This window comes from Antechinus flavipes, chromosome 3, assembly GCF_016432865.1.
Source record: "Antechinus flavipes isolate AdamAnt ecotype Samford, QLD, Australia chromosome 3, AdamAnt_v2, whole genome shotgun sequence".
In the NCBI taxonomy this organism is placed as follows: Eukaryota; Metazoa; Chordata; class Mammalia; order Dasyuromorphia; family Dasyuridae; genus Antechinus; species Antechinus flavipes.
This window is the reverse complement of record NC_067400.1, coordinates 609,315,617-609,331,883: the sequence shown is the minus strand read 5'-3', so window position 1 is coordinate 609,331,883 and position 16,267 is coordinate 609,315,617. Positions and strand designations below refer to the sequence as shown.

The 16,267-nt window shown below is 39.7% G+C and overlaps 1 protein-coding gene across 1 annotated transcript in view; it reads right to left on the bottom strand.

The window, feature by feature from the left end:
• Nucleotides 1-14,946, bottom strand: part of GNB1 (G protein subunit beta 1) — a 111,583-nt gene extending 96,637 nt beyond the window's left edge. The window contains exon 1 of the mRNA XM_051988789.1: nucleotides 14,704-14,946. The gene's annotated coding sequence lies outside the window, so the exon portion shown is untranslated. The remainder of the gene's footprint in view (nucleotides 1-14,703) is intronic.
• Between the last annotated feature and the right edge of the window lie 1,321 nt (nucleotides 14,947-16,267).

Genomic DNA, 16,267 nt, shown 5'->3' with positions numbered 1-16,267 from the left:
CTTCATCCACTTGATCTTTTCCATGTGGATGATCAGGTCAAACTCCTTTGAATGATTATCAATCTTTGCCAGAAGGTTGTGCAATATTTTAAAGGCCTCATATAATCTACAGGAATCGATGAAGGACCTCACATTTCACAGTAACAATACCCACTTTTAACAACCTAAAATTAAGAACAGTATCAAACATACTGACTATAAACTTTCAGTTACCTTCATCTTTTATAAAAACTGCAGAAGACAATTGATAAAGTCCTTGTATGACCTGAATATTAAGGTTCATACCACAAAAAAAAAAAAAATTTTTTTAGAAAAGGTCATATACCTTTCACAGCTAGGCAATGAATTCTTTTTTTAAAAGAAAAAACAAATAGTATTTTATTTTTCCAAATACATTTTCTTTTTTCAACTTCATTCATTTTTGCAAATCTGTTTCAATTTTTTTCTCTCCCTTCCTTGCTTCCCCCTTCCTCAAATAGTAAGCAATATGAAATAAATTAAATATGTGTAATTTTAAAAACATATTTCCATATTTGTCATGTTATACAAGAAAAATCAGATCAAAAGGGAAAAAGCCACAAGAAAGAAAAAGTACAACCAGCAAACAACAACAAAAAAGTGAAAATATTCTGCTTCAATTCATATTCAGTCTCCATAGTTCTCTCTCTGAATGTGAATGGCATTTTCCATCCCAACTCTATTGGATTAGGCAATAAAATTTTAAACCAAACAAGGGAGCAGAAATAATTTAAAAAGATAAAATAAGTAATTTCAATAACATACAAATGAAGAAATATTTTTATATGAACAAAATTAATGCAAGTAGAATAAGAAGGGAATTGGTTGAATGGGAAAAATCTTTCTATCAAACCCTCTGATTTCTTGTTTAGTTGTGTCTAACTCTTCATGACCCTGTGAAGCCTAGTATGCCAAAGCTATCCATGGAATTCTCCTGGCAAAGATACGGGAGTGATTTGCCATTTCTTTCTCCAGTGGATTAAGACAAACAAGGATAAAGTGACTTGACCAGGGTGACAAGACTAGTGAGTGTCAAGCTAAATTTGAATTCAGAACTTCCTGAACTCTAGCTACCCAAGAGCCTCATATATATCACTGCATTTTTAAAAGTAGCAAAAACTAAAAATGACAATAGTCAACAAAGTGGAGAATAGTTAAACAAATTGTGGTACATGACTGTAATAGAATCACAGTAAGAAACAATATGACAACTAGAAAGAAGCATGAAGACATAAGCTGACAAGAAATGAAGCAAGGAGAACCAGGCAAACAATTACAACAATATAATGGAAAGAAAAATAATAAAATAATCAAAACTGAAGGCTGTGAAATTATAGTCACCAAGTCTGGCCTCAAATAAGAGACAGGAGAAGGCATATAATGCTACCTGTTTGCAGAGGAATGTGGAAGCTTTTTTGATCAATTAATGTATAACTAAATTATTGATTTTTAAAATTTTGATTTAAGAGATAAAGCAGCCATAGGAATAAGACCAGAAGCCAAAATTTTTTCAGACAACTGATTTATGTCAGCAAATATTAACTGCTTTTTAAAAAAAACTCACAAAAATTCAACCACCACTGTTATTGTAGCTTATTTGGCATAACTTTAAAAAAGAAAAGCAAGGGGCTCAGAGTCTAGAACACCTGGCACTTACCAGCTGTGCTATAAAGTGAGCAAATCATTCTTCTTGCCTCAGTTATTCTATTTGTAACATAAATAATAGCATCCATCTTATATTATCACAATGAGGGTCAAATCAGATACTATGAAAGAGCTTTGTAAATCTTACAGTATTATATAAATGTCAGCTATCATTACCGGATGATTCAACATTCTAATGCCAGCTTTCATCATAAAGTCACCTAATTTCTAGCATTTCATAATCAAAGAAGTAGCAAATCTATTGACGGAAAAATCAAGCTCAACACTTATGAGGGAAAACATCATGGAGTTAGAAACATCACGATTTGGTCCCTGAATGGATATGTAAGTTAAAGAGTTAAGAGCTGAGGAAAATACCAAGGTTGTGAACCCGGGGATGGTAGTGGCCTGAAGACGAACAGGAAGTTTGGAGGAGGGATGAGGGATGAGATTGAGTGGGGAAAGTGAAGGTACTGGCACCCAATGGTCCAGGCCAGCTCAGGCTGTGCTACTTACCTACCAAGTCTTTCCCTGTGAAATGGGAAGGAGAAATAAGAACCAGGAGAAAAGGGGGGAGGGGTGTCCTTCAATCACAACCAAAGTAGGGTATGCTGAGCCAAAGTGAAGTTATAAACCCCAGAGGTCAGCAGCCCCTCCCATGTTACACCCCCCACCCCCACATACACACCCAGTAAGAGGGTGGGGTAAACAGAGTGCTGAACTATAAGGAGTGATGGGAAGGCAGAATCATATTGGAGACAAACCTGTAATTGGCTATCTTAGGAAAGGGAAGGCCAAGCCATCTTATGCTCTTGCCAGTGGTCTCAAGGGAACTAGATTCAAGTGTAGATAGCTTGGTCAACATCAAACTACCATTACTAAAAAGTTAATTCAAAACATCTAACCTTTTGATAGCAGCCTTACTTTCAAATATAAATCCCCATCACATTTTCCACTGACTATAATTGCTGATATCCTTTTCAAAATTGATGAAATATCATAGTATTCTTTCTCAAGTGATAGACAGGTACTTCCATATTTGTACCTGGTTTAAAACAAACATGACAAGTGAGGAAAGTTATTCCTCATTCCAAATTCAACATCCTTAATATTAAAATTCATATTAAACAAAATATACATATTTTCTTAATAAAGGGAAATTAATATTTAATCTTATAATAAGCTCATTTCATATTTCATATTCAAGTTCATTTGCTTCCCTTATCTTGAACTTCCTTTGGACCTTGTCATTTTAAGGATCTGAATCCAATATAGAAAAAATTCACCAGAATATTCGGGATGATTCTAGTTGAGTCTATCAAAAGAGTGATTTACAATAGTCAATACCCCAAAAGTTATACAATGCTATACTATAGCACACCATGTCATACTAAGGTGCCAATATCAATGTTACTGGACAATGATGTGGAGAGGGATGCATACATGTGGAATCCCCCTCATTCTTGTTCCCTCATTATTACACTGCCAATAACTTTGTGGATAAGTTTTCATGACTTGCCTAGACAATTATGCTAAAATAGCTTAATCCATCTTTCATAGATGACTGTTTCTGGTGGGCAGATCTGTTAATGCCATCCCAATGCCTTCAGAAAAGCTCAAAACTCCTAAAAGTGGTCAGTCAGGGCTCTCCAGAATGTAGCAGATCACCCCACCTTTCTAGCTTATGCTCACATTACTTCCCCCAAATGTTTTCTCTCCTACATGCCTTTCCTTATACAGTTCCTTATGAACCTGATGTTCCCCATGGTCTCTTGGATGACATCCTATGCCACAGAACAAAGGCTATTCTCCTCCATAAAAACCTTTTCCTTATCTTCTTATTCCACCCCTCCCCACACTACACATTGGAAGTGCCTTTTCTCTCACAGCTCAATTACAATACCTAGCCTCTAATCTGTTTTGTAGTTCTTCTAAGTCCCATCCTCCTGTAAGACAATAGTTTCCATAAAGGGAAGGCATTAAAGCAATTCCTTATTTTTTTTTCCTTCTTCAGGACATGCTACATGGTAGACATAGTGTTTGAACTTGAAACTTGTAATTTTCTTTTAAAATAAAGTCTTTATTAAACTTTTAATGTTGATGGAGCATTGGGAATTCCTAAAATTTCCTCAAGAAATCTACATCTCAATATAGTACATAATTGTCCTGGATTGTATCGGGCGGCAAAGCAGCACAGGAAACCAAAGTGGAGAATGAAATGGAAACATACATGAACACTATAATCATACCCATTTGATTAAGGGCCAGGAGGTGTCCCATTTCTTTTTTGGGGAGCTTCTTTCAAACACAGCTGAGTTCTGAAATATTTTTTCTTACACAATCTTGCCTCCTTTCTAATTTTGAAGAATCTGTAAGATGTCTTGAATGCACTCATTTCTCACTTCCAAGAAGCTCAGGTGTCATTCCTTCACAGGATCTTGCCCAGTTCTACACATTTGTTCCCTTCTTAAATTATTTTATATTTTCTTATTCTATACTGCTTCCTACCAATGGAATGGAAACTTCTTGAGACCAGCAAGTCTCACCTAGCACCTACGACAACTGTTCAGTGATGACCTCATTTGGGGTTTTCTTGACATATTGGAGTGATTTACCATTTAGTTCTTCAACTCATTTGACAGATAAGGAAATTAAGGCAGAGTTAAGTGACTTGCCCAGTAAGTGTCTGGATTTGAACTTAGGAAGATGAATATTTCTGACTCCACACCTAGGTGGCACTTGGCCACCTAGTCCCCACCTACCACAATGTTTTAAAAATGAATAATCAGAATATAATGGGCAAGTACGGATAAGGTTTTGATGTTCTCTGAATTGTCAAACATATATTTAACTAATCCATTATTACCACAAATTTTTCTTAGCTTAAATAAAAACTTGAAATAATGAAATGTATCATTATAGTAGAGAGAGAGACAGAGAGAGAACAAGAACTGGAAAAGGACTTCTTACAGAAGTTGGCATTTGGGCTGAGCTTTGAAGGAAATTTATGAATCTGTTGCAGAGGGAATATAAACAAGTAGCATTCTAGAAAACCTTGTTGAAGAAGAGATAACAATAGACAGCTATAACACTTGCTGAGCAAGTTCTTGTTCTCTATCTCTAAATCTATCAGCTGTGCCTCAAACTCTCAATGTGAAATTGGTCTGCACTAATTTTCTACATATCCCAAGTGTTGTCATAAGAATTAGTGACAAGTGTTAAGGCCCAAAAAGTAAATGTAACTGGGAGGTACAGCAGTGATGTACACAGAAATTTGGTAGAAGGGAAGCATTTTGGGAGTGACTAATTTTTTCTAAAATATTGAAAGTCTCTGAGAGAATTATAATTTAAAAGATAATAAATTTAAAATTGTTGTGTTAAGAAACTATTTGGTTTTATCTCAACAATCTGATCTCAATGCTGACACTCTTTCTGCCAACAGTACAGATGGCAACTAATTCATGCCCTTTCATCCCATGTGACTATTGTTTTTGTTTCATCCCATAAATTCTTCACGGAGCCAACCAGTGTTTGGGGACCTTCCTCTAAATTTCTTTGTTAAGAAAAAGAATAAAAGAATGTCATCACAGAGATGTATGATCAGAAAAGAATGGCTATTCATATGGCCAGAAGAATAATTAATGGACAGAAAGACTGCATGCTCTGATGGGATAAATCCACCTAAGTCAGTCAGCCTTATATAAAAGTTGTGATTCAAATCACCAAAATTTTTCTACAATGAAAACTGACAACATCCCACAACTTGTCTCAATGGAGAAAGTGAAAGTAATGCTTTGCTTCATTATTCTTTACCTGAGGATTTCTACTTAAGACTTTTGATCATGTTTTAAGGACAGTTCTTTCTTCCTGAGTAGTTCTAAAAGGAAAGCAATGACTAGGCCCCATTAGTCTTTTATTCCTGTAGAGCAGTAGTGGCCAAGTGAAATAAAAATGGGCCAATAAAGAATATAAAAGGATCCCTTTCCTCTGCATATTGACTTAGTTTTAAAACATACCATTGTCAGTATTTTGTTGTATTTTTATTTAGTTTGTTAATTACTTCCCAATTGAATTATTATCTAGTTTGGTCAGCACTTGGGGATATAGTGGGCCTTTGGCCTGGTGTCTGACATCTCTGCTGTAGAGTTTAGAAAGGAAGAACTTCTCTGATTGCTCAAAAGATCAAGGACAGAGGAGTCTGAATTAAAGATGGGAAATAGAAGTTATGGTCTGATTTAAATGGTCAAATGCTACATTCCTTAAAACTCAATAGCCTACAGTTACATTTATAATAAGACAGTAAACTAAATTAGCAAGCTTATATATGCTTACAGAAATAAATGTGCTTTTAAAATAAATGGTCACAAATATAACTTTATCAGACAGCTTGGAAGGATAGAAAGAACAGTGACTTAGAAGTTACAAGCCCTGGACTCTGGTCCTGGCTAGCTACTTACTAGCTTACTAGCTCTATGATAGCCAATAGTCTCTAACAGGATAATAAGATTTGGAACTGGAAGGGGTTTTTGCAATCATCTTGATGAAAAAGTTCTTAATCTTTTTTGTGTCAAGAACCTAATTTTTTGTCAGTTGCTTAGGCCTATTAACCCTATCTCAGAATGTTTGAAAGAAAACACATCGAATTACCTAAGAAAAAAGTTCAATTGAAATAGAAATTATCATTCTACTTATTTAAAAAAAAAAAAACACAACAAAAAAACAAGTTCAGATCCCCCAAGTTAAGAATTCTGGATCCAGATTGCTATAATCTAACCAGCACTCATCAAGCACTTACCGTATCTGTTGGGTGCATCATTTCTGCCTCCTGGCTGCCTTGGCTTTCTTCAAATCCCAGCCAAAACCCCACCTTTTTACAAGAAGTCTTTTCAGGCCATCTCAATGCTAGCGCCTTTTTTCTGAGATTATCTCCACTTTATCCTAGAGTATATCTTGTATGTATAAAGTAGTTGGCATGTTGTTTCCCCATTAAACCTGTGAACTCCTTAAGGACAGGAACAATTTTTTTTTTTTTTTAAAGCTATTATTCGTATCACCAGCTCTTTCATACAGTGCCTAACACAAAGCAGGCACTAAATAAATGCTTGCAGACTTGACAACAGCCAAAAAAAAACCACAACCAAACAACAACAACAACAAAAACCAACCAAAATAAAACAAAACAAAAACAAACAAAAAGCAACAAAACTGCCCCTGCCCTCAAAAAGCTTATTTCCTCATTCGGAAATCAAGGAAACTGAGACCCAGAAACTAGCAATTGCTTGTTTAAAGGTCCTACAGTTAGTGATTGACAAGGAGGCCTAGCTATTCTGACAGGAACTTTTATGCTGCTTCTACAGAATCTCAATCTGTAAAAAGGTATCATACTATTAAGTATTCTGCTAAAAGGCTGGAAGGATGAATTAGGAAATGTAATCCCACCCTGAAATCTAAGTGCTGAACAATACATGACATCTTTTTATTTTTCTATGCTATGAAATTTTATGTCAAATTTTGTTAAAACTATCCATAAAATTTCAGTTCCTCTATACTATCCTTAGCCTGTTCTCCAACACCTCAAAAACGTTTTCTCCTCTATCCTTTCACAATTTCTGGAAATTTTAATGGGAATTTGGGATGATACAAGTTTCTGTAAGGTATTCTTCCTATAGTAAAAAGATAGGCTTTTCTCTCCCAAATACAGGGCACTTACAGTTACACTAGAACAAGAAAATAAAAAAAAAAATTTTTTTCCATCATCTTCCTCTGACTTTTAAAATAAAACAATATAAACATTATTTTATGAAGTTTCAATGTGTATATTGTTGAATTTTAAAAGCAAAATAGGTTTAATTTACTATAAGCATTCTCCCCTCAAAATATCCCTAAAGAGAATATTTCTACTGATCTAAAATATAATTTTAAGGATGCTTTGTTTTCTTTTCTCTTAACACTTCAACTTAAAATTTTATCAGTTCCTCATCTCTAAAAAGAATAATTACTGATTTGTAAGGAGGGGAGCTAACATTTAATGAACTATAACATGCAACACTATTTTACTGTAGTTTGCTGAAATTCAAGAAGATTTTCCTAAAATAGGGTAGGCTGTTAAAATAGGAACCACTCAAAACTCTGTGTGTGTGTGTGTTAAGTAAGAGGTATATCTGTATGGGGAAATTTCCACCTAAATTTTTTTTTTTTAAGACTGAAGTGGGACAGAATGTTCATTCACTCTCATTCATACATAAAGCATCTGTTAAGTGTCTTCCCTACTTCAGTGAATGGCACTGCATTTTGCTTAGTCCACTTGACCCCTGCTCCAAATTCTAGTCATCTTTAACTCCATCTCCCTCATGTCCTTTAATCAATTAGTTGCTAGGTCCTGTCTATTCTTCCCATGTAACATCTTTTTTACTTACCCTTCTTTTTCCTGATAATACACCCGTACATTCAGTCAACCCAGTTGACTTGTTCTATTTTCCTCTCCTCTGCACCCACAGATTGTCTCCCAACCTTGCCTGGAATAGACCGCCTTCTTTCTGAGTTTCCTCCAAAGTTTAGCTTATGTGACACAAATATAATAATGAAGAATACTAAACTCAAAAGCCTTAATAAAGGATCTAGATAAGTGAACATTCAATAGGTGTAGAAAAAATGAGGAGGAAGAAAATCGGGGAGAATAAAACTAGAAATAATGATGGATAGATGTTGAATTGCAAAATGGATCTTCTAGTACAATTCCATCATTTTAAAGATAAAGAAACTGAGGCTTAGACTAATACATAAGAAAAGTATACACACATAGGCTAAATTAATCTCTATAATTATGAGGAATTAAAAAAACCAATCCAACTTTCAATTAATCACATAAAAAATAGATGTCCAAAGAAACAAAGGATGATGGATGTATATCAGCACTATTATTTTTATGAAATTATAGCACACTTTTCTGTTTTCCCTAAAACTGAAAGTCACAGTGGAATTACCACACAGATAGTTTTTGTTATACCCAACAGGCATCTATTTTATAGTCACCCTATCCTTTTGCCAGACATGCCAGGACAAAGCTAGAAAAACACACCTATATACACACATATAAATGCCAAAGAAAACAAGGCACCCGTCGTCGTAAGCAAGTGGAATGTTAAATCAAAAACTTTACAACTCTGAATGTTCTAGGTTTGGAATGCTGAAGATTTCACATTCTAAATTATTCCTTCAATTTGAACTTAATTCACTTTTAAGGTAAAATAACCCTTTAACAATGGTAAGGCAGTTTCAGATATATATCTGTTCAATAATGCCTCAGAGAAACTTGCTTTTGTCTTTGAAATTGATAGAATCCTACAATAATTCTTACTAAAAATGAATAAATATTTTGCTGCTTAAAAGAAAAAAAAAAACAATTAAAGATACTTCTCTACAAAATAAATATGTTTACTATTCCATCAGAAAATACCTAGCAATCATTTCCACTGATCACTGTGGCTAATGGTGGAGATATTGCTCAAAAAAACCCAAAACTCAAAGCTTTTTTAAAAAAAGCTTTTAATATTCTACTAATCTGCTGACTGACTCAAATTTCTACAAATTACCTCTCTCTCTAAAATGAGGTTTTAATAGCAAAACTCAGCTTTTAAATCCTATCCCTTGTTGAAAACCAGTTAACGTGAAACTGCATTATGGAGAAGATTTTGATTCTGGTTACTTTTAAAACCAGAAAGTTCTCTTAGGTGTATATTAGAGACATTCCTTTGAACTTCATTTTCACCAAGATCTGTCATGACCTTTTTCTAGCCTAGAATCATCGATACAATCACCTGATAATTCACTACCAGCATATTTTACACTTTCTAATCTGTCAATGCCCCACATCTATCAACTGAAGCAATACCAAAAGAAACCAACACCAGTTTTTCTAAGGGCAAAAATTCCAAAGATAACATGGTTGTCTAATACTGATAATTCAATAAGTATAACCATAGGATTTTTGCTTTTAGTCTCATCAAAATTTAACTAGTGTGAAAGGATTTAAAATAACATGGTATGCCATATGGCCAAACCTAGAATATTAATACTGTGATATCAATTACCAATCCACTAAAGCTGAAAAGCTAAGAGTCCACTGTCAGTAAGAATTTAATCCAATTTAGAGGCCAACATAAGCCAACCTCATCAGGGGAGGAAAAAAACAATTATTTGAAGATGAATATGTAATGCCAATACTCTAATACTAAAATAAGATATCAACATTACCTCATTAAGATATATACTGTCTCAAAAAGCAACCTAATTAGATAATTCAGACAGACATGGTCTCACTTTATATCTTGGAGCTACCTTTTTCAAAAGGAAAACAATACCCATTAAGCTAAGTGGAAAGAGTAACACAGTTTAAAAATATCTAATTTTACAAACCGTGCTTGAGAAGCTACAAATTTGTTCCAAACAATTTTTAAAATTCACATGAAGATGTAAAAAACATTAAATGTATCTACCAAGAGTTACATTGCTCAGACAGACTCAGACTTGGCAATTCAGCCGGAATCTAAGATCATGAGAAAAGACTAAAAGATGTTGTAAAATCAGATACAGCATAAACAGGAGTACTTCCTTTGACCAGTGTGTGCATCACAACCTCTCTATACCTTAATAGATGGTCCCCCAAAAGTCCATTACTTATAGTCAGTCTTCTGGGGATGAGTCTCCAAACTTGCCAGGCTGGTCCTCAGACCATACAGTTCACTACTGGGCTCAAAGCCTTTCTAGGCTGGTAGATCTCTCATAGCTCTATGTATGTACATGAAAGAAGAGGGCAGCTAGGTGGCGCAGTGGATAGAGGCAGACCTGAGTTCAAATGTGGCCTTAAGACACTGACTAGCAACGTGACCCTGGCCAAGTCAGCTAACTGTGCTTGTTCCTCATCTGTAAAATAGCCTGGAGAAGGAAATAGCAAACTATTCCAGTATCTCTGCCAAGAAAACCCCAAAAAGGGACCCAAAAATTCAGAGATGACAAAACAAATGAAACAACAAGAAACTGTTATTTCTTCAAGTCTTACGTGAAAAGGTCCGTACCTTAACAAAAAGGCAGTAATTTGATAGTAGTAAAATGCCAAAAGACTTCTAAGACTGGATATTAGATTTCAAAGACAGGAAGCCACACACTAACCTAAAAGTTGGTCCGAGTAAGCAAGGATAAATGGAGTGGTTTTAGCCACAAATACACAATGCTACTTTTGCTTTTCCAAAGTACCACCTTCAAAGAATTCCTATGTAACCAGAATCACAATCGTTTTGGTGAGAAGAGATCTTGAAAATCATCTAGCAGAGAAGAATCAAACTCACAGTGGGCAGGACTTACCCCAACCTCCCAAGTCTGGTCAGAACCAGATTACAATGGAATTGGGAAATGTTTAACAAAAAAATAAAATTACAGTTAGTTTGAGGTTTTCTAAGACCACAAGCAACTGCAGGGATCCATTTCTATATCTGACATTATGGATTGTGTTCAGGCCTTGTCTAATTCAAGAACCTCTGTTAACAGAGAAGCCCAGGATTTAGAGCTGCAGAGCAAACACCAGAGACCTTCCAATGCAATCCCAATACAACGCCTATATTCTAGACAAAGATGGAAGATAGAGACTTGTCCATGACCCTCCATCCCTGAACATGAGGAACCTAAATCTGAAAACTCCTCTGAATGGCCTCCGCAAAGGCACCCTATTCCACTTGGAAGATCCTCTAATCATTGGGAAGTGTTTATACTGAGTCACAATCTGGCTGCCTGGAGCTTCCCTCCTATTGATGCCGATTCTGTCCTTTGGAGCAAAATCCCCCTGACCTATTTCACCTCCACCCCCACACACAATACTAGAGCTGAATGACTTCCTCTCAATACACCAGTTCACCTTGGAAATTTGCACTTCCCCAGCTCTGCCCCCTAAATCCTCAGTGGCTCCCCCACTCCTGCCTAAGAAAGGCTATGCATGATGGACTAATGTGCAGTTATTTACACATTGTGGACTAATGTAAGCAATGGAAAATAAAGGGAATATCACATTATAGGAGTCAACCAAACATCTCATAATTGTGAAAACAGTCAAAACTATTATCAGTTACTTTAATAATAAAATTGATAAATAATATGATTTTATTATCCAATTCTACTTCAAATTATTAAATGTCTCATTCCTTGCTGTAACAAATTTAAAATACAAAAACTGTACCTATTCCTCTCCAACTACCAGTAATGCATTACTTCTAATACTATCCACAGAAACATATTAGCTCAACCACAATTTTAAGGCTTTTATAGTTTCCCAAAAGATGCATAATAAAGATCTAACAAGTAGCTTGAGTAGAAATAATTCTATTTTTGTATTATAAATTAGTTAATAAATTCACTATATTCAGTATGTATAAGCTCTGAGCTAATAAATTATGTGAACTAATGTGAACAACCAGATATTATATAAAGAAAAAAGTCTAAGATATATAGCAAGAGGTAAAATTTCATATCATCAGCTGTTCTAGTTACCAGTTAGGTGGAATTTTCAATTGAACTATTTACTCCTCCCACTAGTCTTCAGTTTGAAGAGAAGCCCTTCAAAAAATAGGAAGAAAACTAGTCACTTGAGTCACTTCCCTTCTTCTCTCCCTCATCTGAAGTCTTCTCAAATAATGCAAATGAAAACTAAGAAATGCAAAATACAAACAAAACCCCAGATTATCATTTAGTAAAAGCTGCGATGAGGGAGCTTCCTGAAAAAGAGAAAGCTCCTGCTTTGGTAGAAACGCCATCTTGTTGCAGTTATTGGGCCCAGGCACAGAAGGACCCATTCATTCACAGCAAGGGTGAGGGGGAAACTCTCCCACAGACACAGCGCCCGGGTAATCTGCACTGGCAGAACTGCCCTCAGATTGCTGCCCCCCAGACTAACTCCTGAGTCTATCAGTGAGCATGGAGAATGAGTAGAGTTCTATCATTTTAAACCTCCCAAGATAAAATGATATTCCAAATTAGCCCTACACTTAGGAGAAAAATGGAAAAGATGTGGGATACATTTTTCACAAGGTTATAAACCACTGTAAAATATTATTGTTATTTTTTTTTTTTTACTTATTCCAGTTCTTTGTTTCAGTTTTAAATCCCGTCTCTCATTTTGGACAGCTGCCTTAAAAAAAACCCCAAAAACCAAAATCCCCATCACCAGTTTACTAGGTTCTCAGCTTCCTCATTTTATTCTTCCTCTCTTCTTTAAATGTGCATTCAGTATCTAAAATTATAATGTGGAAGTCACTGGTAAAGGAAAAATGCATTTTAAAGTGTTTTGAGTCTCAAGTGATTGTCACAAAAATTTTAAAGTCACATCTGCTAAAATCTCAACGAATCCCATATGAGTGACAAAACTAACATCCTGAAATAACCTCTATTAAGAAAAAAATCCCCCCAAAAAAGGGAAAGGTGAGGAGAAGATACGGTCTTGTCAAAGAAACTCCATTTACCCTTCTCATATTCCAAAGTATTTATTGCTTCCTATTCCTTTGTTTACCAGCTTAAAATTAGAATAACATTTTTGTTATAGAAAAACCTCACTTTCTAAAAAGAATCTTGAACTTTTCACAATAGGCTGTTTGGGTATTTTTAACTCCATATTCTAGCACTGATTTCCATGGAGACTTGCTCCCTTACTCTGTTCTGGCACACATCCTCCATGATCTTACATATTCCAGTTACATGCACCCAAAAAGAAAAAAAAAAATGCACCACCCTAACAGATGCAGAAGGAAGAAATTCACAGAAATACATATGGTACTAAATCCTTTAAGCATGCTTTCTGATAAAAAGCAGTCATTTCCCCTTCAGTAAACACCCGTTCCAGTCCAAATGTAGGTGCTTCTTTTTCTGGGTTAGGGTTTACACCCCTTCTTCTTATTAATCGATTCTCCACCATTACTCCACACATAACAGCATTCTGGGCAACCCCTATAACTCTTCCCTTTGGGGATTCATTTCCAAGCCCTGCTTTCTCCTGGTTCACAATTAAAAACAGGACACCCTATGCATTTCAGACGGCACAAATGAAATGATCCAGAATGGAAGCCCGGCACCCTCGGCACCTCCCGGCCGGGCAAACCTACAGAACACTCCCTCTCCCGATTCTGCTTCCCCCGGGCCGGGCCAGCCCAAACCCACCCACTTTGGGGACGGACATTTGGAAGGGCTGGGGCAGGGGCGCCCAAATTTTACCCCCGAGTGTGTATTTTTGCCCAGAAAAGGCAAAATACAGCTCTCCGTCCAGGCAAGGCTGGACACACGCGACCCCCTCCGAGGGCGGCGGGAGCCCGGGGAGCCTCGGCGGCCAAGGGCTGGGGGAGGAGGAGGAGGCAGGAAAAAACCAGGGGGACACTGGGGAAGGATGTTGGGGGCAGGAGAGGGAGGAGAGGGGGAGGAGGAAATATGGAGACAAGGATGCTGGGGGACCCGGAGGAAGGGCTACGGCAAGACCAGCATGGCTGTTGGGGGAGGGGGACCGGGGTCCAGAGGGAGGAAGAGGAGAAACAGGGAGGGGGAGGCGGGAGGAGGAAGAGGAGCCGAGGGGGGCCCACGAGAGGAGAAAGACCACCAGAAGGGGCCCCAGGAGGGTCAGGGCGAGGGAGCGCGCGTCCGGGAACCCCTGGGCAGGCCCGGATGGGGGGCTGGGCGCGAGATCTGGGGGAGCCGAGGAGGCCCCGACACAGGGAGTGGGTTGCAAAGGCTTCGGGGCGAGAGGGGGCGCGGGACGGGGGCTCATCGAGACAAAGTGGGGTGCAAAGCCGGGGGGATGGAACACAAGGCAGGGTGCGGGCAGGGGGGTGAGAGAAGCAGAGTGGACGCCGGGATGGCGATGGGGGGGCGCCGGCACAAGACAGGGTGCGGGCTGGGGGGGCTGAGTACACAAGGCGGGGCGCAGGCTGAGTACACAAGGCAGGGCGCGGGCTGGGGGCCCAGGGACCAGGCGGGGGGCGCCCCGGGCAGGGCCGGGCGGGGCGGGGCCGTTACCTCGGCGGGGCCGCTCATGAACGGGCGGGGGCCTCGTCCTGGTCCTGGGGTCCGGCCGCCGAAGCGGGGGCCTGGGCGCCTGGGCCTCCTCCTCCTCCTCCGCCGCCGCCTCTGGGCTGGGCTGGGCTGGGCCGGGCCGGCCGGGCTCCCGCGGGCCGGGCAGGGGCTCCCGCCGTCGGTCAGTCAGTCAGTCAGTCTGTCCGTCCGGAGGCTCCCGGCGGGGGTCCGAGGCCGCTGCTCCCACTCCGCCCCGCCTGGCGCCGCTGCCCCGGCCTCGCGCTCCCGCTCCCGCTCGCGCTCCCGCTCTCGCGCTCGTCCTCTCGCGTCCGCCCTCGCGCCCCCGGCCTCGCGCGCCCGGCCTGGCTCCCGCCGCTGCAGCCGCCACCTCCGTCCGCCCCTCAGATCCTTCCAGCCATCGGCGATGGGCGCGGCGGGGGCCCCTGCCCGCAGCCTCGGGAAACCCCACGCACCGCCCTGCCCGCCCCCGCCCACCGTCCCCCTCCCCCTCCCCCTCCGCGCGCCGCCGCCCCCGCCCGCCCGCCCTGCCGCAGGGCGCATGCGCCGCGCGCCAGCCAGCCAGCCAGTCTGCCTGCGAGCGATCCCTGCTGCTACTCCTTCTCCATTCTACGTCCTCGGCCCGCCCGGGAGCCCTACGGGCCACCGCCCCGGGCAGGGTGGGAGGGGCTGGGCGCTTGCCCCGGGTTCCAGGCCCTCGGCTCTCAGGCTCCTGGGGAGCCTGCCCTACCGGCAATTATTAAGCACCGGCTATTTTCAGTTCCAACACTATCCTACCGACATTTATTAAGCACCTACTCTCTTCTGTTCCATACAGTCCAACCGGCATTTATTAAACACCTATTCTCTTCTGTTCCATGCTGTATAATCTGTTCCCTATAATCTCACCGACATTTATTTATCACCTATTCTCTGTAACACTTTATCCAAACGACATTTATTAAGCTTCTACTCTCTTCTGTTCCGTCCGATTCCAACTGGTATTTATTAAAAACCTCCTCTGTTCTATTCCATACTATATAATACAATAAGGCATTTATTACACACCTACTCTTCCGTTCCATATAATCCCACTGGCATTTATTAAGCACCTATTTTGCTGTTTCCATACCCCGCAATCCAGCTGGTGTTTATTAAGCACCAGCTCTCTATAGTCTCCTTCAATACAATAAATTTATATTAGTCAATGCACATTTATTAAACTCCTGTTATGGGACCGGTTCTATGCAGTGCCGGAGATCCAAATAAAAAAGCAGCTCTTTCTCCCAAGGAGATCCCAGTCTTAACGAGGGAGACAAAATGCTGACAGTTCTGGGAAAAAACAGGGTATATGTGTGTGTGGACAACATGGCGGTGATCATTAGAGGGAAGGCGCTCACATTCAGAGTGACCCGAGAGTCAGTAGAGACGCAGATTTGAACTGGGACAGGAAGGAAAGCCGAAGGCAGAGAAAATGTGGGAGAGAATTCTGGGAATGGGGGAGAGCCAGGAAAATGCCCTGCAATGATATATCTTGTTGGTCGGTAGAGTCAGACGCTTCCCGAAAATG